This window comes from Pipistrellus kuhlii, unplaced genomic scaffold (genome assembly GCF_014108245.1).
Source record: "Pipistrellus kuhlii isolate mPipKuh1 unplaced genomic scaffold, mPipKuh1.p scaffold_m20_p_9, whole genome shotgun sequence".
NCBI classification, from domain to species: domain Eukaryota; kingdom Metazoa; phylum Chordata; class Mammalia; order Chiroptera; family Vespertilionidae; genus Pipistrellus; species Pipistrellus kuhlii.
Window position 1 is genome coordinate 40,962,499 of NW_023425595.1, and position 21,976 is coordinate 40,984,474.

The 21,976-nt window shown below is 40.2% G+C and overlaps 1 protein-coding gene across 17 annotated transcripts in view; it reads right to left on the reverse strand.

Moving 5' to 3' along the window:
- DLG2 (discs large MAGUK scaffold protein 2) overlaps window positions 1–21,976 on the reverse strand; it is a 1,831,272-nt gene that overhangs the window by 283,931 nt on the left and 1,525,365 nt on the right. The window contains exon 1 of one of the 17 annotated variants that reach the window (XM_045577836.1): window positions 12,172–12,190. The exons of the other annotated variants lie outside the window; for them this stretch is intronic. The gene's annotated coding sequence lies outside the window, so the exon portion shown is untranslated. Of the gene's footprint in view, window positions 1–12,171; window positions 12,191–21,976 lie in introns of those variants that run through there. 17 annotated transcript variants of the gene reach the window in all.

Genomic DNA, 21,976 nt, shown 5'->3' on the forward strand with positions numbered 1-21,976 from the left:
GTTGTTTTCCTTATCTAGAACATAATTTTTCACCCTTTCATCACCTGGAAAACTTCTCCTAATCTGTAATGATTCAGACTAAAAAGACTCGTGGAATGTGCTTATTTGTGAACTCCTAAAACGTAGGAGCTTGTCTCATTAGAACTTGTTTCCCTAGCAAAGTGCCTGGGATATAGTAGGTGAAGAGGTGAGTGAATAGGCAAATGAATGAGTGTTAGTCACACTACATTATCCCAGGACAATGGTCATCTAAGATTTTTGACCCTGGTCCATGCTGATAAAAAACTCAATATCTTTCAGAGAAATCCATTCCTTTTGGGGTCAGCTCCAAAAAATAAAAAAAGTTATTTGTGTTGAAACTAAATCATCTTCCTGGTATTTTTCACCTATTGCATCTAGTCCTACCCTCTGAGAGTTCACAGAATTTTCTTTTATTATGATTTTTTTTCATGTGATCCTCTTTCTAATATTCTAAAAATTAAATTTATTGGGGTGATATTGCCTAATAAGATTATATAGGGTCAAGTGTTTCTCATATTTGAAGAGAGTTTTCTCTTTTTCAGGTTAAACAACCTTACTTCCTTCCCCATCCCTTTATATCACTTTCATCAAGTGACAATTTGCATCTGTTTGCATGCCTCCTGTGACAGGAACTCTCTTCTTTATAGTCTGTCCATCCCATTTTGGGATCGCCTTTATGAGTGTTATCTTTAGCATCTTTATATTATTTAATCCATCATAAAACTCAGAAGAGATCATAGGAGGTCAATTATGGCAACTTGGGCAGTCACTGTAATTATTTTCCTTTAATATACTTCTTGTATAGTATCTAGAAGTAAACAAAGTGCTAAAACAAACTCTGCTTTTTTAAAATATCCATTCAGTAATTTCCTCTTCCAATTTAAGAAAAGGAGTGAGCCAGAATGACACATAACCATTGTTGAGTCACTGACCACCCAGTAAAGGACAATGACAGGTAAACACACAATTAAAGCACCCAGTGATAAGCACTATGACACAAAAAGGTCAGTATCCTCTGGGACCCAGAGGAGGGACCCCTTCAGAAGTATAAAGAGGTCTGGGAAGGCTTTCTGGAAGAAGTGACATCAGAAACAAGATCTGAATGAGTTATCCAGGAAGGAAGGGCTGTGGAGAAAGAGATGGGCAGAGGAGTAGCAATATTTGAGGAAGAGAGGGAAGCAGATAGGATGGTGTGGAAGTGAGTGAGGGTCTGGCATATCTGAAGAAAAGAAAGTAGTTGTTACTGAAGGGAAGAGAAGGAAGAAAACAGAGTGGGAAAGAAGTGAGTGATAAAGTAGGAGAAATGAAGGTAATGATGGTGGAGGTGGAAGTGGTGATGATGATGGTGATAGTTGACAGGCACAGTTTTAGCATTTTCTGTATACCTAATCCCTTAACACTTATACCATCTCTATGATGTAAGAACACATAACAATGCCTATTTTCTCGAGGTGTCCACTGGGGCATGGACAGATTAGAGAATTTGCCCAAGGTTCCTCTGCTAATAATGATAGAGCCAGGAATTAAACCCAGGCACTATTGTTTAAGAGCCTGCAACCCTAATCATGACACATTACCATCTCCCAAGGATTTGGGGGTACAGGCATGATAAGTGACTTTAGTGAATTTGGAATTATGACTGCAACGGGGAACCATTCCTCAGCTTAAAATTGAGAAATACTATTTTATCATTACTCCTCTATTTCAGGAGTGCTTGTAGCTAAAGGAAATACAGGGAATATGCAGGAACTGTGTGCTATTGTCAGGCATTTTCAGAGCCTCCCAAGGTGAGTTGGTCCCTTCGGAGATGCTTCTCAGAAGGCAACTACTGCTTGTGGTTGCTGAACTTTTCCATCCCAGCTCAGGTCATCTGTCTGCTATGGAAACAATGTCTTGAGAAGAACACTGGGTTTAGAATTGGTAAAGACAAGACTCAAAAATTGGTTACACTACTTACTAACTCTATGACCTTGGGTACTTGGGTAAGTTACTCAACTCCTTTGACCTTCAGTTTCCTCATCTTGCAACAAAAGTACTAACCCTACTTTTTCTGAGTTGTTCTTTAGATAATCCTATCTAATAAAGAGGTAATATGCAAATTGACCATCACGCCAACACACAAGATGGCTGCTCCCATGTGGGCATGATGGCCGCCACAGATAGCTGGCAGGGGAGGGCAGTTGGAAGGGACCAGGCCTGCAGGGGAGGGCAGTTAGGGGTGACTGGGCCAGCAGAGGAGGGCAGTTGGGGGGACCAGGCTGGTAAGGGAGGGTAGTTTGGGGCAATCAAACCTGCAGGGGAGGACAGTTAGGGGAGACAAAGCTGGCAGAGGAGGGCAGATAGGGGTGACCAGGCTGGCAGGGGAGGGCAGTTAGGGGCAATCAGGCAGGTAGGCAGGCGAGCAGTTGGGAGCCAGCAGTCCTGGATTGTGATAGGATCCAGATTGGAGAGGGTGCAGGTTGGGCTGAGGGACACCCTGCTTCCATGCATGAATTTCGTGCACCGGGCCTCTAGTTGGATATAATGCACATAAGGTACTTAAAACTTGGCAAATTAAGTAGGTACTCAGTTAATGGTTGCTATTTGTATTATAGCATATCCATTATCTATAAAACACAGACTTTAAATGGTTTTTATTAACAGTGATAAAATTAAGAAGTAGATTAGGTAGAAGACTGTCTTGGAATAGCTAAGAGTAGCTAATAACTACAATTTTAACTGAATTATTAATTGTGAAAAAAATACAAAGGGCTGACCCAGTGGGAAGGGCTAGATAATTGGCACTAGATTTCAATTAGAATAAGTCAGATACAGAACACACAAGGGACCATTTCAAACAAATTACTTCACTGTTGGGGGTCTGGATGGTACATGGCCAGGGAGCAGCAGGGAAGAAACTGGGGCAGAATCTGAACACTTCCTCCTTTATTCAGAGAGACTAGAGACAGTAAGATATATTACCAGTGAATTAAATAAATGTAGAAGGCTTCATCTTTTCTCAAGAGGAAAATAAACTATTTTCATTTTCCTGAAGTGTTGCGATGCAGTGAGGTGGAAATCGGTTCAGTTGCTAAGTCAGCCACTAACTGACTCAGGCCAGTGGCTAAACTGCTGTAGAAAATAGAAGGTGCTCGGCCCCACCATCTCTAGGGTCCCCAGTGATACAGAATTCAGTGCTTTCCATGAGTTAAAAATAACGTCTCAAAAATGTTTTACAGTGAGAAAGCTGTTTTCCCACCTCACATTTCTTACCCAACAAAGTGAGATATAAACAACAAATATAATAAAAGCATTCACATGTATGACCCGATCCTTATCACATATGTGTGAGGGAAGCAAGGAAACTATACATATCCCATTTAATCCTGAATGGTGAGTGGGCTGGGGCAGTTGGCATAGAGAATGGAGAGAGAGAAAAGAAAAATGGTCTGAGCAGAAGTAGACTTTGAATGTCAGGTTAAGAAATTTTGTAAACAAGTGGCCAAGAGAGCCCTAAACAGTTTGGCTCAGTGAATAGAACATCAGCCTGTGGATGGAAGAGTCTTGGGTTTGATTCAGATCAAGGGCACATACCTTGGTTGCAGGCTCCTTCCTGGCCCAGGCCTGGATGGGGCTCATGCAGGAAGCAACCAATTGATGTGTTTCTCTCACATTGATGTTTCTGTCTTTCCCTCTCTCTTCCATTCTCTAAAAATCAGTGGAAAAATATCGTCTAGTGAGGATTAAAAAAAAAAAAAAATCTATGCTAATAAAAGAGAAAGATGCAAATTGACCATACCTTCACAACACCCGCCAGCCAATCAAGAGTGAGTATGCAAATTAACCCAACAAAGATGGCAGGTTAATTTGCGTACACAGGCACCAAGCGGCCAGGGGTGAGACGCTTGTGTTGTCATCATGGTGACGGAGCAGGCATTACACACCACCCCAATGGTGTGGGAAGGTGAAAAGGTGGCTCCAGCTAGAGCAAAGATGGTGCTGACAGCCAGGGGAAAGAAGGCCCATTCTTGCATGAATCTTCATGCACTGGGTCTCTAGTAATAATAATAACTAGCCAAGAGGGCTCTATAGAGGCATTGAACACAAGTTGATTTATGTTGCAGGTGAGGTAACTATGGCAACTGAAAAATGTTGGGGTTGAAGAACTAAGTGATCAAAAATAGGATAATCAAATGGGAAATGATTGCAAAATTACAAATGGTAGGTGATGAAGACCTGAATTAGAAAAATGAGAATTGAATTGAGAGTGGGAAATGGGCACAGACTTGAGAGAGGACACATAGGGAAGTTCTACACAGCTATTCTCCTCAACTACCTCTGGGATCCAAATAGAGCTTAAATAATAATGATAGTGTTGAATGGATTGGAAATGGGAGATGGGAAAGGTGATTAGAGGGGAGATAATACCATTAATCAAGATGGGGACACAGGGCAAAAAGCAGGTTTGGACAAGAGAGAATTCATTTTAAGACACATTGAGTTTGTTATGACTACTGGACATCTTGCAGGTAGTTGGAAAATATCTATCTGGAGATTAGAAAAATAACTAATATTAGTAATCATTTTAGCCTTGCTGTTTCTAAGGTGAGTGCCCTGATCTGACTAGACCCAGATGTAAAAGAGTTTTGTTTTTTTTTAAAAAAATATGTTTGTATTGATTTTAGAGAGAGGAAGTGAGAGGGAGAGAAAAATAGAACTGTCAATGAGAGAGGAATATCAATCACTTGCCTCCTGCATGCTCCCTCCTGGGGATTGAACCGACAACCTGGGCATGTGCCCTGACCAGGAATGGAACCAATGACCTCCTGGTACGCAGGATGATGCTCAACCGAGACACGCCTGGTAGGCAGAAGAGTTTTGTTGTACAAAAAGAGGGTAATAAGCACGCCCATTTCACATAATTACTGTCAGTCTAGTTTAGTTATTGCATGTAGAACACAATAAAGCCTGGATATAGTAGGACATATAATTATTAGCTATTATTGAATCCTCCCCTGACACAAACAAGGGATGATATGGGCTAGTATAAAATTATTCAATAAAAAAATCAACAGACCCAGGAGCAGTGTCAGGGTTATGGACATTACGAGAGGAGGCTTGGAGCCCTAGAGAGCAATCTTAGGAGTCAGGAGCCTGGAGTTGCTGTCCCATCCATTTCACTTTGGGCAGTCCCTTTACCTCTCTGGGCCTCAGTTTCTTCCTCTAGAAAGAGGGCCTCATGCTAAATCTCTACGTTCTCTTCCTATGCTTAGTAAACCAATATATTCTATGTGTGAAGTGTATTTTGTTGAGAACATGAGAAAAACAAACAGTTCATTCAGCATTTCAGCACTAAACTTTTGAAATACCCTCTAGCGCGTCTCAGAGTGAACGAACTATAAATTGAATTTCAAGTGGAAATTTCTAATTAAGTTCCCTTCTCCTGCTGGAGGCTGTTACACTCAGTGGAGAGTGATAACATTTCTGACAGTAGCTGCATGAGAGCTCAAGGCTAGAATCCTGGAGCAGAAGCAAAATGAAAAATGATATTGGATATTTGCATGTCTTAGCAGTTGAAATTAACTCCCCTTTAAATATGGCTTACTGATGCAAAAATGGGCATATATTAAAAAATGTCTTTAAAAATGTGTTGGTTTACTAGGGTGTTTATAGAGGATTGATCATTTTAGAGTCTTTCATTGAAAATGGTAAGATATAATTTGTCTATCTGAACCCACTTACTACCGGCCAAAACACAGTAAACAACTTTAGGATTCATGCATTTTTATTGATCAGGTAACTATCTTTATAAGAATACTAGAGGCCTGGTGCATGAAATTTGTACACTGGCAGAGGGTTCCTCAGCCTGACCTGCACCCTCTAGCCTAAGCAGGCAGGTGGACATCCATCTCACAGTCTGGACCTTTTACTCCTTACCACCCACCTGCTCGCTGCTCCTTACAGCTCAGCTCACTGCTCCTTAGCGCTGCTGTGGAGGCAGGAGAGGCTCCTGCCACCACCATTGCACTCACCAGCCATGAACCCAGCTTCTGGCTGAGCGGTGCTCCCCCTGTGGGAGTGCACTGACCATCAAGGGGCAGCTCCTGCATTGAGCGTTTGCCCCCTGGTGGTCAGTGTGCATCATAATGATCGGTTGTTCTGCTATAACAGCCACTTAGGCTTTTATCATATAGATGTAAATAAAAACTAGTTGAAACCTTCCTTATATGTTACAGAAACATAAGATGATGCTAATATTTCCAGCCAATATCTGGCTCTTCTCTTAACTCTAGATTTGTAAATCTACCCGCTTATTTGAACTCTTCAGTAGGATGTCTAAGATTTTTCAAACTCATCAGGCTGAACAGCAAACTCTAATTTCTCTTCTAAAACCTGTTTCTGGGGAAATTTTTTGATTTTCAACAAAGAGTAATGCAGACATCAACCACTCAAACCAGAACCCATGTGCCAACCTTAATTTTCTTCCTCTTCTCCCCTCTGCCCTCCCATCTCCCCATGTAACCCATCAGCAAGCCTGTTTACTCTGGCTCCAAACCAGATTTAAGGTCCATCCACTTTTCTCCAACTCCACCACTGCTCCCAAGTACAATGCAAGAGCTTCTTTATTGGGCTCTCTGCTCCCACCCTGGCTCCCCACTCTCTTCTACCCATTTTTGACCCACCAGCCAGAATGATATTTTCAAAATATGTATCAGGTCATGTCTATGTCTTGTTAATTTCCCCCCCATTGGCTTCTTGTACTTTGAATAAAGTCCAAACACCTCCCCTTAACCTCAACTCATCCTTCTGAGTGTATTTCATTCCACTGCCTACCTTTTTCACTTGTCGATAGTTATAGGGTCTTCATTCTGCTTTGCCTAAATCCAGCTTCCTCTAGCCTTGAGCACTTATGGCAGTTGTCTTTCTGAAGATAGTGCTCTCCCCTATATCTTCTCACATTCAATCCCTTATGCTCATAAATCTCAGATTAAAGACCAATTCCTCAAAGAGCTCTGTTTTCCAGCCTATCTTTAACTTCCTGCTTTAATTTCTTATGGAACTTAGGCCTATTTGATATTTTGCTTGTTTATTATCTCACCCATCCCAAGAAATGCTTCCTGTGAGTTGGGACTTTGTCTCTTTTACTTCTAAACCTCTCATATTTGGAACACTACCTAGATACTTAATATTTATTGAGATAATACATTCTTAAACTATTATATCACCTAATGTTATTTAAATCATTATCATTTATTGCATGTTTATTTAGGGCAAGGTACTGATCAGAGGCTTTTCCAGAAGGGATTTGCCATATATAGAGAGAATGGTTGATTATCTGGACTCATGGATCAGAATCTTTGAGGGTAGGCTCAGGAATCTTTAGTCAGAAGATGGCATCCCTTGTGGAGAAGGAGCTCTTTGTTCTCAGATGTACTCTGGATGGCCCTTCATTCACGATATATTTGATTTTTAAGTCTCAGGTCATGCTGTAGCTTCGCTGTTAACAAACTCTCTGTCCCTTTGGGGCTTTTTTTTTTTTTTTTTTTCTCCAATTAGGGTTTGGCAGAATGACTTGGGAACTTCCTTTGGGATATACATTGAAAGGGAATATGTAAACATGACAACAGTGACACATACATCCCATGACAAATCCAGTCTCTTATTCCTGGGTGCTTTGCATATGGGTCTCTGTTGATACAAATGTCTCTTTTGGTATCATGATGGAGAAATCCTTGAAGCCCTCATTCCATATCATGGTGCCCTTGAAAACATTTTTTGCTAAGAATTCACTCACCTCTGTATCACTTGAGTTCTAAAACTGCTCAGGCAAAGGGTCAAACTCTAGGGTTGGGGGGTGAGGAAAATCTTGCCCTCTAAGATCTGCTTCTCACCTCAACCTCTAAGTCCTCTATCCTGGCATGAGATGTGTGTATGTTTCAGGCTGACAGACTCCTGGAGCTTAGGGTCACATTTAAAGCTGAGGTCTTTCCTTGATGGATGGTGGTAATGAGAGCCACCTTCTGAGTTTGCTCAGCATGCTATCCCTTTTGAAATCAGTAGACTGACTGCAAATGCTCAGCTATTTAAAAAAAAACCACAAAAAACCCACCCACACTCAGTTTTCTTGTGGTTTTTGAAATAGATCTACCACTAAGTGTAATCAACTGTTAGAAACACTACCAACAGGGAACTGATTCAATGAATTATTAAAAACCCACACAATAGAATACTATGCAACCATCAAAAGCAATGGCAAACATGTCTAATATTCTGATATTGAAAAATGTCCAGGCTATATTTGATCAATTAGAGAAAAGCAAGTTGCAAACTGTATGTATAGATATCCCTGCTTGTTTAAAGGACATATGATCCGATGAAGAATGGTTTACACAATCAAAGGCTAAATGCTAGTGGCAGTTTCAAAGGGCCACGGTGTTGAGGCCATAGTGGGGGAGAGCCATAAAGAAGAGAGAAGGGATTGCATTTTATTTTACAGCCTTTTGTAGTATCTGAATAATTTGAAAGTAACATGTATTGTCACAATCACTTTAGAAGGCATATAAAAAGTTTTGACTATTGAGTTTAAGGTTTGTGTTACTTTGTTTTACTTATTTATTTATTTATTTATAACTGGAGGCCGGATGCACGAAATTCGTGCAAGGGGCTGGGCCCTCACATCCCGGCTGCCTCTCAGCTCTGCTCACTGGTTGTTCTGGAAGGTCCTTCCAGAAGGTTGTCCACCCACTGGTCTAATGAGCATATTATCTCTTTATTATTGATATATAGGATTCTTTATTGTTGAAAGTATTACAGATTTGATAGTTTGTGTCCCCCCCCCCCATGGATGTCCTCTATCCTGTACTCACCCTTCTCAGAAGGTTTGTGATACTTTGGCAAAAGAAAAACAAAAAGGGCTGCCAAAGCAAACTAAAAATAGAGTAGTGCTTATAGGAAAATGAAGTAAATTTGAACAATCAAATTTTCAAGCACCACATAGATTCAGTCAGGAGTCAAGCACCCCTGGGTGTCTTCTTTGTGGCACCCTGTGTCTAAGTTTGGGGGATGCATTGGTGAAGAAAGTGATGGCTCTGCCCTCAGTGACTTCAGATCTAACACAGTTCTCAATCGGACACAGTAATGTGGGGGAGGTGTAGATATTTTTTGTTCCTAAAGTGCCAAATTTTGGGATCAGTATTGGTATTAATTGTGTAAGTCATTGTATGTTAAATGTCCTGCAATCTGTGACATGGTTACACACAATGAAAAATTGTTCTAGCAAAAATGTAATAGTATCTGCAATACAAAATATTGGATCATGGATCAATACTGTTTTTCACATAAGTATCCTAATTCCAAATTGAGCCTTCATGAGATGCTAGTATAGATGGAAAAGAGTCTTTTTCTTCTTTTCTGCACAATTGACCTTGTTTGCAAGCGTTAAAATCAATGTTAAAGAAAGAAAAATCCTGTCTCTAGAGACATACCTGTCAAGTGGCCCGTTCCTAAAACATCTGAAAGGCTTAAGTAAGAAAAAGGTACAGAAATAATTCAAGCTCATTTGAACTAATCAAAACAATACTATAGAACAGTATTAAATAGAATATCTCCTTTCCCCCCTATTCTTTCAGGTAACCACTGATCATAAATTGAATATGTGTGAGAAATATGTTTTTACATATTTCTCACATAAACACAGATAATATCCTCACTTATATTCTTGATGTCTAGATTAGCACCTGGTATATCTAAGTGAGTGAATATATACAGGTGCAAAAGCACATATATTTGCCTCTATATATAGTTACTGTCTTAAAAAATAGATCATATGACACATTGTTGTGTAATTCACTTTCTTTTTCCATTTAAAATACTCTTTAATGAATAAATGTCACCAAAAACTCACGAGAGCAGGACGAGCTATTGTGTTAGTTTTCTTGTATTTCTGGGGTGCAATGTTAAATTCCCTTCCTCATAGATTATTATTGAAAGTGATAGTAATTACATGTGTCTGATGTATCTCTTCCTCTATTCTGAAGACATTTTAAGATTCATCTTTCTTTAAAGGATGGGTTGAATCTGCTCTCTTGAGTTTGGTCTTGTTGGGAAAGTGCTAGCTGGACCATACAACATATGGCCCTTACTCTAAGAATCAATAATTTCATAAAAATTTTCTTTCTGGCTCTAGCTGGTTTGGCTCAGTGGATAGAGCATGGGTCAAGGGCACATGCCCAGACCGTGGGCTCAATCCCCAGTAGGGGGCATGCAGGAGGCAGCGCATGTATGATTCTCATCATTGATGTTCCTATCGCTCTCCCCCTCTTCCTTCTTCTCTGAAATCAATGAAATATATATATATATATATATATTTTTTTTTTTTTTTCTGGTCAATCAGAGAACCAGAAGAAGCAACAAGTCAGTTCAAAACTCCTCTGAGAAGATAAGCTTCATAAAATCCAAAGAGTGTGAAAGCCCCACATCCTTTGGAATTATGTCTCCATCATCACTTCCTCTGTTCTCTCAAGTGTGTATTGGGACTTCATAAAAGCAGCTAAGACTGTGTGCAGTCTTTTACCATCAGTCCCCAGGGAATACTGTAAGCCTCAGAACATTTTCCATTTACATCGTCAGGAATGTATTTTCAGTGACTTAAATCTTTCCTAATTACAACCAATTCCCTCTTCCCGGCCCTCTTAATTTATTGCAGAGAACGCCTCTCCTTAAAACAACACCCCAGCCAAGAAGCCTGGGTTTCCATGGTTAGCTGAGGGGCTCCGGAAACCACGCTCCCCGAAAACCCAAGAAATCACATTCCACTGCCCTTGTTCACTTCCTTGCACGAAGTAAAAGCTCAATAAGTAATGGGAAGGAGGAGAAAGGAGAATCTAGAGAGCAAAAATTAAAAAAAAAAAAAAAAAAAAAAAAAAAAAAGACAGGAGGAATCTGTGAAATTGGCTTTCCTCAATCTGCCTGTAGAAATTTAAACATGGATGGAAGGAGGTTACTAATAAAGATAGTATTAGTAGCCAAATCTTGAGCTAAGAGGGTACTAGTAATCAAACATCGAGCTGAGTTTGTTATTGCTAATCCTCCTAAGAACTTAGCTGAGCTCAACTTTTAAAAAGAGGAAACTGAGGCACGGAGAGGTTAGAAGCTCCCAAGACATCAGAACTGGGATAAGCATCCTGTCTGGGATACACAGACGGTGATCTTCCCCCATCCCTGCCCCAGCAGCACACCCTTATGCTGTCCCCATCGACAGCACTGGCTGCCCCCAACCTCAGGACTGCAGGTAATAACCCTGACAGACAGCCACTCGGCCAGGGTGCTGCTGGCTCAATGCCCCATCCCCCCCAGACCGAATCCCCTTCACGGTGGTTTCACAAAAGGATGCCTTTTCCACAGCAGCTCCAGCTCCCGCCAGTGCCTGTCAGCACTGCGAGCAGAGCACTTTGCTTTTCCAGTTCCACTACCTGCCTCCTGAAGGCACGCTGTCCAGTCCTGGCCCCCAAGGGCTGCCCCCTTCAACCTCCACCGGTCAGTGCAGGGCCCAGCCCCCCTGCCCCTTAGCACATCACACAGAGCTCACCGTTCCCTCCTCCTCAGCCGGCCCAGCACCTGGATCTATTATACACACATCAAACAAAGCCGTTCACATCCCTGCGGCCAGTTCAGCACCTCCCTGCCCAGCTCGCTCTTGGCACTGCATTTCACTCTACACTTGGGGCCGGTTCCCTGACAGACAGGCTGCAGGCGAGACCCACGGGCATTCGATCAATAAGCAGGGGATGGAGAGGGAGAAGCAGCCTTGGAGGCTGAACATGGACCTGGAGCTCGCAGATTGCATTCCCGCCCTCACAGTTGTCAGTAGCAGAATAAAAAATATACCCGACTAGCCCTTGTTGTTCTTGGCACTGGGAGTTTTTGAAACCCAGACGCAGAATTCCGGAGTCTTTAAAATCCCTTTCTCCCATTTTTCACCCTTACGATTTAGCAGTGCATGAGGCTTCCTCTTGCAATGTTCTCTTTTGCCAAACACTTAGCCACCTGGAAAAGTTACCCCTGCCCTGCAGATGTGGGGTTCCCTTGGTCACCGGACACCGGTTCCCGCCCCTCCCCCCCTTCTTGCTTCCCGCCTCCCCGCCTCCCGGCCTCCCCCTCTGGGGGACTCACCTCTGTGATCTTCCCTAGCTCTCTGCATCTGCATTTGTGACTACACCCCCTGGTTCTCCCTTCCCTACCTTTTTTCTGCGGCTGTCTGTTCCTCCTCCTGCTGCTGATCTCTGTTGCCTTTCTCCTACCCCCTCCCTCTGACCCATCTGCGATCTGCCTTCACTTTCTGCTCTATCCTTTTTTCCTCTTTTCTTTTTTTTCTTTTTTCTTTTCTTTTCTTCTTTTCTTTTCTTTTCCTTTTCTTTTCTTTTCTTTTCTTTTCTTTCTTTCTTTTCTTTTCTTTTCTTCTTTTCTTCTTTCTTTCTTTCTTTCTTTCTTTCTTTCTTTCTTTCTTTCTTTCTTTCTTTCTTTCTTTCTTTCTTCTTTCTTTCTTTTCTTCTTTGGTAGATTTCTCTAGCTCTATTGGAAGCCTACCCTTCACTGTGTTTACCTAGCACAGACTTTCTGGAATTGTGTTGCCCATTTGAGAGCCCTGTAATTATGCTAATAAAAAATAAAGTGTTCTCATTCCATTATTACAAGCAAAACTGTCAAATATAGCAAACCTGAGGAACTTATATTCAAACTGACCTCTACTTGCATTTTGAAATGACATCTCTGCCTGTCTTGTTTATATTTAATGCTCTGTGACTTGATAGGGGCTTAATCACAAGGAACAACAAAAGCCTGTAATTATTGGAATCGAGAGTCTAGGTCAATGGTCGGCAAACTCATTAGTCAACAGAGCGGCAAACTGCGGCTCTAGAGCCGCAATTCTAAGTCAACAACAAGCCTTGAGTTAGGGTTTTTCTATGTTGGGCTTCTAGGGAAGCTCCCTAGAATTATGGGCCCTGGAGCTGCTGTAAAACATGTGTTGTTGGTTTTTTTGCTTGTTTGTTTGTTTTTTGTTTTTCAAACCCACTTGTTTCTGTCTAATGTAGAGCCTTGCTGCATATCAAGAAACTGATTGAGTGTTTAAACTCCTTTTAAAAATTCTCACCCAAAGACATGCTCAGAGAGAGGGGATGGGGACTGAGAGAGAGAGAGAGAGAGAGAGAGAGAGAGAGAGAGAGAGAGAGAGAGAGAGAGAGACATTGATGTGAGAGAGAAACATTGATCCATTGCTTTCCTTACATGCCCCGACTGGGAGTGAACCCACAACCCAGATATGTGCTCTGACTGGGAATTGAACTGTCAACTTTTCAGAACACAGGATAACACTCAACCAACCGAGTCCCTCTGACCAGGCCAAACTTCTTAATGTTGTCATTACCAGCTGAATATTCTAACCCAAAGTTGGACTCCCCTTCTGTCCCTTGTTCCTTAATTAGCACCAGTCTGTCAACAGGAGCTTAACTTTGCGCTTTTAGGTACATGCATCGCTCAAGGTTCACACCACCTCCACAGTAACCTCCATTGTTACCCAAACTTTGCCAACAACTCATTCCCTCTTCAAAGCATGAAACATCTCTGTGTCAACACAATTTTAATATGCGCCTGAGATACAAAATACTGGGTTAAAGAAGCATTTAGGGAAAAGTCACATTGGAAACATGTGCAATGACTGACAGAATCCCATGAATATCATGCTAGATATTAGATAATTATGCATGCAGGAAATGAAATAGTTGTAAATATTGCTTTTCCTCAAATTTAGGTATAATGAGAAAGTCAGGTAAACTACAAAAATTTTTCAATGAATAGGAGTAAAAATAAATGTGCATTAAGAGCATAAATCACTAAGACAAAGTATGTATAATAGTACAAAGTGTTTTTTAGAATAATGTATGCGAAAGTATATATTGTATATATGAAAAGTCTTTTCTTTTTTGCTGGTTGGTGATGCAGTTTCCGTTCTGAAATACTATCCATGTGAGGATTAATACATGGGTGGTTCTCAGAGTAAAGAACTTGTCTTTGGCTTTCTGCCATCTACTAATTTCTGGCTAACATTGATCTTTATCAATTGAGATGAGCAAATAAACAATTGACTTTGATATTTTCTTAAAGTAAAAGGTTCTGCAAGTATTTATATGAGTGTATATGTATTTTCACATACATATATATATTTATATCCTATGTATCAAATTATAAATAAATTAGGATAATTCCGTGGTTTACATTAGTGCTTTGATTCAGTAGGTGGCAAAATCCAAGGATAGGTATATTTTAAAGAGTGCTCAGTGACTATAGCTCTAGATTCTGGTATCAGTTAGCTTTGGAATTTTGTGCTTTAGTTTCTTAATTTACTACATAAATAGTACACAAGGAGTCCATGAGGTCCCATTTTGAGTTATGATTCTGTGATTCAGTCATGTAGTTAAAAAATACATATATATTGTAAGATGTTTAATTTTGCAAACAGTTAAGTACCTCTTTTGCCTCCTTCCATTATAAAAGACATTCATTTATTTACTCATTCGAAGATTCATTCTAGAAGCATTTATTTGGGACTTACTCTGTTTCAGGTCTCATGCCATATCCCAAGGATACCGACATTACCTCTCATAGACACAGCCTTTGTTCTTGAGGAGCTCTGGGTCTCTAAGAGGATCTCCTACTTTACAGAATGTCATTTCAAAGGCCTAATTGTAGAAAGCCAAAATTTCCTTGCAAAGAACTCAAAACATATCCATAATATTAAGTGCTGATGATAATTGGTATTTCCTTTTGGAGAATCAATCTTCTCTCCCTCTTTCCCATCCATCTCCCCTCCCCTTCCTTCTCTTCCCTTCCTTTCCCCTTCACTCCCCTTCCCTCCCATCCTTCCTTCCTTCCTTTCTTTCTTTTTTCCTTTTTTCCTTATCTCATTTTCTCTGCTCCCCACTCCTCTCGTTGTCTATCTATGGCTGCAATGTGAAAGAAGGAAAAGTGTGGGTTTTGTCCAGCAGATTCAGGTTTGAAATTCAGGCACTGGCTCTTATCAGCTGTGTGATCCTGAGCCAGTCACCTGCTCTGAGACTCCATTTTCACATTTATGATGTGATGACAGGAATATGTACTTCAAGAGTTGCAGAGTTAAAGTGGGTTGGAATAAAATGATGTATATAAAAGCCTGCTCAATGAATAATGGCTATTACTTTCAATATTAAAAGTTGGACAATATTCCTGCTTGATTTAACACCCTTTCAAGTGAGTAAACCAATAGAAGTAACCTCCCCCCAACCCCCCGAACCCTCTGAAGACTCTTTACATATTATCATCTATGGCTGTAACCTCTACCCAAAAAATTCTAGGACCAAGACACCTGTGAGGGTTCTGTGGGTGCTAGCTAGATAAGAATCCAAGTTAGTTTGAATGATACAAAATTGCCAGTATTAGACTTGACCTACAAAAGTGTCAAATCCATCAAATCCATATAGTTCAACCTAATACTACTATTGATAAAATGAAAAGCAAACTTCAATTTTGTACTTTTGAATGTGAATGTCATAAAATTTAAAAATTGTTTTTTTTTTAGGGGGGAGGTAATTTCCTGGTTAAAAAAATATTTAATAAGTGAAATCCATTTTATTTGCTTTTAGACTAAGGGAAAAACCTGTAAAATCTGTTTGGTTCTATTGCCAGAGCAGTGTTAGAAGGTTCAAATTTGAGTTGGATATTGTGAAAATTTCAGCCTTAGGCAATAGGGTAAGGAATATGAAATCCATATTTATTGTTGGCTATTAAAGAAAAGAGCGAATCTTTGTCTATTTTAAGAGAAAGGCATTAAGGCTGCCAATTAATGAGCTGAAACTTGTTCTGTTTCACATTACTGAGCGAAAGATTAGAGGAAATTAGTACAAAGAAAGAAAAGAGAGCTTTTTTTTTCTTTTTTTTTTTCTTTTTTGCTATATCCATGGGAAAGACAGAGGATTGGGAGTGTGTAGGTAAAGTGTGAGGACATGTGGGAGAAGAAGTGTTTAAAATGTTCAAAGGAAACTAAAACGGAGCAGAAAAATGTACACTGGGGCACAGGTTTTAACATTTCAAAACCAGCTATTCAGATGAGTGTAATACTTCTAGTGTTGTCATCGGAACCCTTTTCTAGTAGCTTTGAACTTACATCTGTGCTGTCTGCTGGGCTGGGAACCCTCTATCTGGTTGATAGCCTCATGTCACATGGTCACTTTGGCCTTGGAAAGCCCAATTCAAATTCTATTTCTTCTATGAAATTCTTCCTAGTAAGTACAGGGCATTTACTTCCTTTATCCTCAAAACTAAAGCAAAGTGCTTCTATTTCTTCCAATTCCCTACTTTTAGGTGCTTTGTAAATGTTTTTTGTGTTTGTGTTTAACAGTAATGTAATGGGCTAAGAAATAAATCTGTCCATCTGACATTGCCTCAAGACTATTTTGTCTACATTTATTGAATGCCTACCATATGCCAGAGGCTGTGCCATGTACTAGGATTAATAAAAACAAAACTAGTGTTTGTCATAAGAGAAATCACAGCTTCATAAACTAAAAAACGTGTCATGCTATAAAAGACTTGACTAGGTTTCTGCAAGTCTTTCTTTATAAGGTGGTTGGAAATCCCATAATTCTGCCATTTGAGATTTATTGCTTTGGCTTTAAGGTTGTTACATATTAAAATCTTGATGTAGTTGGGATAATACATTGCCTTTTTCCTGACATTCAACCTCAATGGGAACTGCTACATCTGATTTATCAAGAAATACAATAGGTTTTCGTTGAGGTCAGCAAAAGAGCATGAGAACACTAGAATTCTAGGTACAGACAGAGTGTGAGGAAGGGGAGTTCATGGACCAAAAGTGTGGGAAATGTGTCAGAAGTCAGCTTTCACCTGGAGGGAGCACTGTCATTGGGTTGAGGAGATGGGCAATCCTGATAAGAAAGGCAAATGTCTATTGTTCTAGGAGTTTGAGGCTGGCTCAGAGGGCTGTGAGCATCGTGCCTCCTGGTGGCACCACTAAAGAAGGCAAGACCACTGACCACCTATTCTGTGGTGTCCTATATACACTGGCACATTTAAGCCCTATAACAGTCCTTTAAGGTAGAAGTCAGCCCTGAGATGAGAAGATTCAGTTCCGGGAGGTTAAGTACTTGTCTAAAGGTCTCACAATGAGCAGTAAAGCAAGGTTCAAACCTCTGGCTCCAACGCCACCATTTTTCCTTCTCTTTACTTCTTGGGAAATAAAAGAATCAGTCATCCTTAAAGGCTAAATACTATTCCAAGGGAAATAATTTTGAATAAGTGACCACTTGAGGACCAGCTTCTGACACACTATGTGAAGACAACTTGGATATGAAAACATTTAAAAAAAAAATATCTTCAAGAGAAGAAAAAAATACTCCAGATAGAATCCTTTGATATCTAATAAGAAGTTCCATCCTTTGTAGGAATGCATTCTCCCAAGTCCCTAAATCCCTGTAGTTGGTCAGCTGGCCTATGCTTGACTACAATGGAGTGAAATGAGACCCTATCTCTCTATCCATTGGACTCAGCACAGTGAAGACTCACAGTAAATGCTTAGCACAAGAAAATGGAGATTCAGTGAGGCTGAGTACCTTGCTTAAGATTACTTAGGCATTATAACAGAATTTGAAACCAAAACTGACAGATTCACCACTTCTTGCTTTTAGCTGGTGCCTCTTTTAGTTCTAATACATTTTCTGGGGCAACACACAACAAATCTTCCCAAAGCCTTAACTTTTAATAACATAACAGAAACAAAAAGCATTTATTAAATCCTTTACATGCCAAGTATTTCAGTACACATACATGCCTTATATTGATTATTTCCCTTAACAGTTCTATAAATAGACAAAAATCACCAGGAAACAGAGGCACAGAGAAGGAAAATTCTCAAGTTCATTATTATAAATCCAGAGTCAGGATCCAGACTCACTCCCCCTTCCTCTTACCCCACCCCCTGTGTATATAATTTTATCTTTACACTAGAGGTCCGGTACATGAAAATGTATGCACTGGAGGGGTTTTTCAGCCCAGCCTGTCCCCTCTCACAGTCTAGGAGCCCTCAGAAGATGTCCTATTGATGGTTCAGGCCTCCCTCTGTGGGAGGCGACCCACCAATCAGGGGAAGGCACTGCTTCCATCACCCCACTGCTGCTGCCACTGCCGGCTGCTGAGGCTCTCTGCTCTTGGCCTACACAGTTGTCAGGGCTTTGTCTGGAAGGATGTTCAGCTATCTGGTCTAATTAGCATATTATGCTCTTATTATTATAGATTGTGGAGTTAGTTACAACTTAAAAAAATCTTCACCAAAGGATACATTTTTATTGATTTGAGAGAGAGAGGGAGAGAGGGGGAAAGAGAAATATCAATTGGTTGCCCCCATACACACCAGACCAGGGACCAAGGTATGTGCCCTGACAGACCGGGAATTGAACCTGCAACTTTTTGGTGTAAGAAACAATGCTCCAACCAACTGAGGCACCCAACCAGGGCAGTTACAACTTTTTTAAAAAGTAGTATATAAATGAACATAGGTATAATTTAGCCAGAACAAAATAATTAGTAAATACTTAAAAGAATTAGAATTATTTCCTTTATTTTCCAGCTTAGAATAACACTTCTTATAACACCAACATCATACATTCTTTTATGCCAAATAGCAACTCCATATATAGAGGAGATAAGTACTATACATTAGAAGCACCAAAAATACATCCTTTGACACAATCTCTTAGGAATTGTAAAAGATAAGTGTCATCCAACATCTGGATGCTAAATAAAAAAAGATGAGGGCTAAATATATATGGGAATCACTCTACCCACTTCCCTATTTCCAACTTTGAGGATTTCAAGAATATTCAAAAGCTTAACATAGACCATCCTTTATCTATAATATCTTCTTTAATAACGTTTTTTATGGTGGCTTTAAAAAATGCTGAAGCTTGAGCTTTTTCTTAATTTCCCAATGTTTCTGCACTATTTTTTAGATGGGCCTCCTTTTCAGGGTTCAATTTAGCTTTATGAGGTCTGTAATTCCATTCTCCCAGAATATAAGGAATACTGAGGGATATTTCTTCATGTACCCTGTTTCCCCGAAAATAAGACAATGTCTTATATTAATTTTTTCTCCCAAAGTTGCCCTAGGTCTTATTTTCAGGGGATGTCTTATCTTTCCATGCACTAGGTCTTATTTTTGGAGGATGTCTTATTTTCAGGGAAACATGGTATTCCACAGAGACCCTTATTTAAGGTGAAAAATCACTGTCTACTTCTAAGATTTTGCACTGAATCAACTACAGATAGGTCAATGGTCCAAGATGTATTGCCTATCATTTTGATAATCTCAAGACACTAGCTCACCTTTTTGTAGATATTTCCCCCCCGCCACTGCTCAGTATCTTTATTAGTTCCTATGATCTGAGTTCAGTTCCTTCAACAGCAATGCTAACTCTACTTCACATGGAAACTTGAGTCTCCATGCTCTCCCATGATCTACCCTTGACAGCTTTCAGAGTGGTCAGTCAAGAAATGAAAACAGCCTTGGCCAGGTAGCTCAGTTGGTTAGTGTTGTCCCAATATGCTAATATTGCAGGTTCCATCTCCGGTCAGGGCACATACAAGAGTCAAACAGTTAATGCATAAATAAGTAGAAAAATAAATATCTCTCTCTCTCAAGTCAATCAATAAAAACCTTAAAAATTATAATAGTAATAAAAAAAAAACATGAAGTCAGCCAAACACACTTTTGAGGAAATTTACTCAATTTTTAGGCTCTATAAGTTCAGATGTCCACTGGATTGGAAGCAATAATCAGTTTGTAGCACATACTCTATTTGGTAATATTGGAAATCACTAATTTAAACATGGCCACATTTCACTGTATTAAATTAAGGTGTATATATTTCTACTTTTTCCTGGCACTCACCTGCTGCAATAATCACTAAACTGGTGTTTTCAGTAACAAGGTACTTTTTGCTGGCAACAGTATTTGGCATTTTCATGAAAGGACTGTCACATTTAAAACCCGCTGTGCCACCCCTTCCATTTGCTTCCTCAATATCCACAAAGGCATGTTCATCGCTCAAGCATTTTAATAAAATGGTGGTAGCCCAGGCCATCCTAACTGATTCAGTTCCTATAATGGAGGTCTTATTGTGATGAATGACCTCCTCCAAAGTGAAATTTGTCATAAATTCACACTTGTCAGATGCCATCTTGGAGATGGGGGTGAAGGGCCAGTTGAGCCCTAGAGAGGCCTGTGACTGGTAGGGGACACAAGCAAAGGAAACCCTATCCTGCAGCAGCAACAGTCCAGCTGGCCTGCAGGACTGCCCAGCTCATGATGGCTCACCCAACAGGTGGTGGGAGAGCTTGGAGGCCAACTTACTGAGCACAGAGAGGGAAGATGCTATTGAGGGTTTGAGCTCCCCTTCACCTGGCCTGTGCAGCTGTGCAAGGCCACACCCACCTCACCCACCTCATCAGAGTCTCCAGAAAAGACTTGTCCGCTCACTGTGACTGTCAGGGGGTTCTTCTCTAGTAAATGCATCTTAGAGTGACCATTTTACAAGAATGTATTGGTTTCCATATTTTACATGCAAACAGGTCAACTCAGATTCTTAGGAGCATTAGTTATTTACTTTTAGTGTGTATGCCAAGTCAGACCCACTCTTCCTGACCCCAGAGCTAACATGTTTAAGCATCACTCTTTTTAAAAAAAATATATATTTTATTGATTTTTTTACAGAGAGGCAGAGAGGGATAGAGAGTTAGAAACATCGATGAGAGAGAATCATCAATCAGCTGCCTCTTGCACACCCCCTACTGGGGATGTGCCTGCAACCAAGGTACATGCCCTTGACTGGAATGGAACCTGGGACCTTTAAGTATGCAGGCTGACACTCTATCCACTGAGCCAAACTGGTTCCGCAGCATCACTCTTTCTAACTCCATCTCCCTTAACTTCCCCTCTTCAGGACAACCCGTTCCCCTTTCACTCTCTAACATACCACATGCACTAATCCAAATCTGTTGCTTCTCGATCCCTTTATAAAAATGCAGCAACTAGAGTGAAACATATAATCTTAAGAAGTGTCTAAACTAGAGTAGGTCCACAAGAATATCTGTCCTAAGTATATTTCTGTAAATAAGAGTCTAGGTAGGTATTTTGGCAGGATTATCAGATGGCTACTGTGTAGTCACCTAAAACAAAAAGACCGTCTAAGGAGCTGCTGCCACATATCTCCATCCCAAACTGATACAATTAACTGTGGGAATCGTATTTTCTCAGGCCCTCTGCTTTAGCAAGAACCATTAGACGCCTGGAAAATGTAAGCAGTCAATAAGCAATTGTGGGATTTGTGCCAGTAGTTTGTCTTCTTACGGCTACTTACTGTTTTTAACACTTCTGAACCTCAGTGTTTTTATTGCAAAATGGGAGAAGAATATACTTCCTGCTAGTTTTGTGGGAGGTTTAAATAAGATAAAGCACACAATGTAAGGCAGTGTTATCACAGAAAATCTAGGTTTTAATACCACATTAGAAAGGTAATTATAACCACTAAGCTCATAATCACAGAAACTACTGCCTATGGGTCCTAAAACTATCCCAAACATCTATTCAGATTTTAATCAGAATTTTTTAAAAAATTCAATTTTTCCTCTAAAAGATGTTCACAGTTTGCTTCACTGCCCTCTGGTGGTTGTTATACAGAAGACATAACTACTTAATTTTTATTTATTTATTTATTTTTATTTTTTATTTTTTTAGTTTAAGGATGCTGAGCAGACTTATAAACTTTCTTCAGATATTGTTGGGCTATACATATTCCTGTCAGTTGGTAACCCTTCAAGGTCAACCTATATGGAGAACTCCTACCCTCATGCCCTGCATAGTAGAGATATCCAA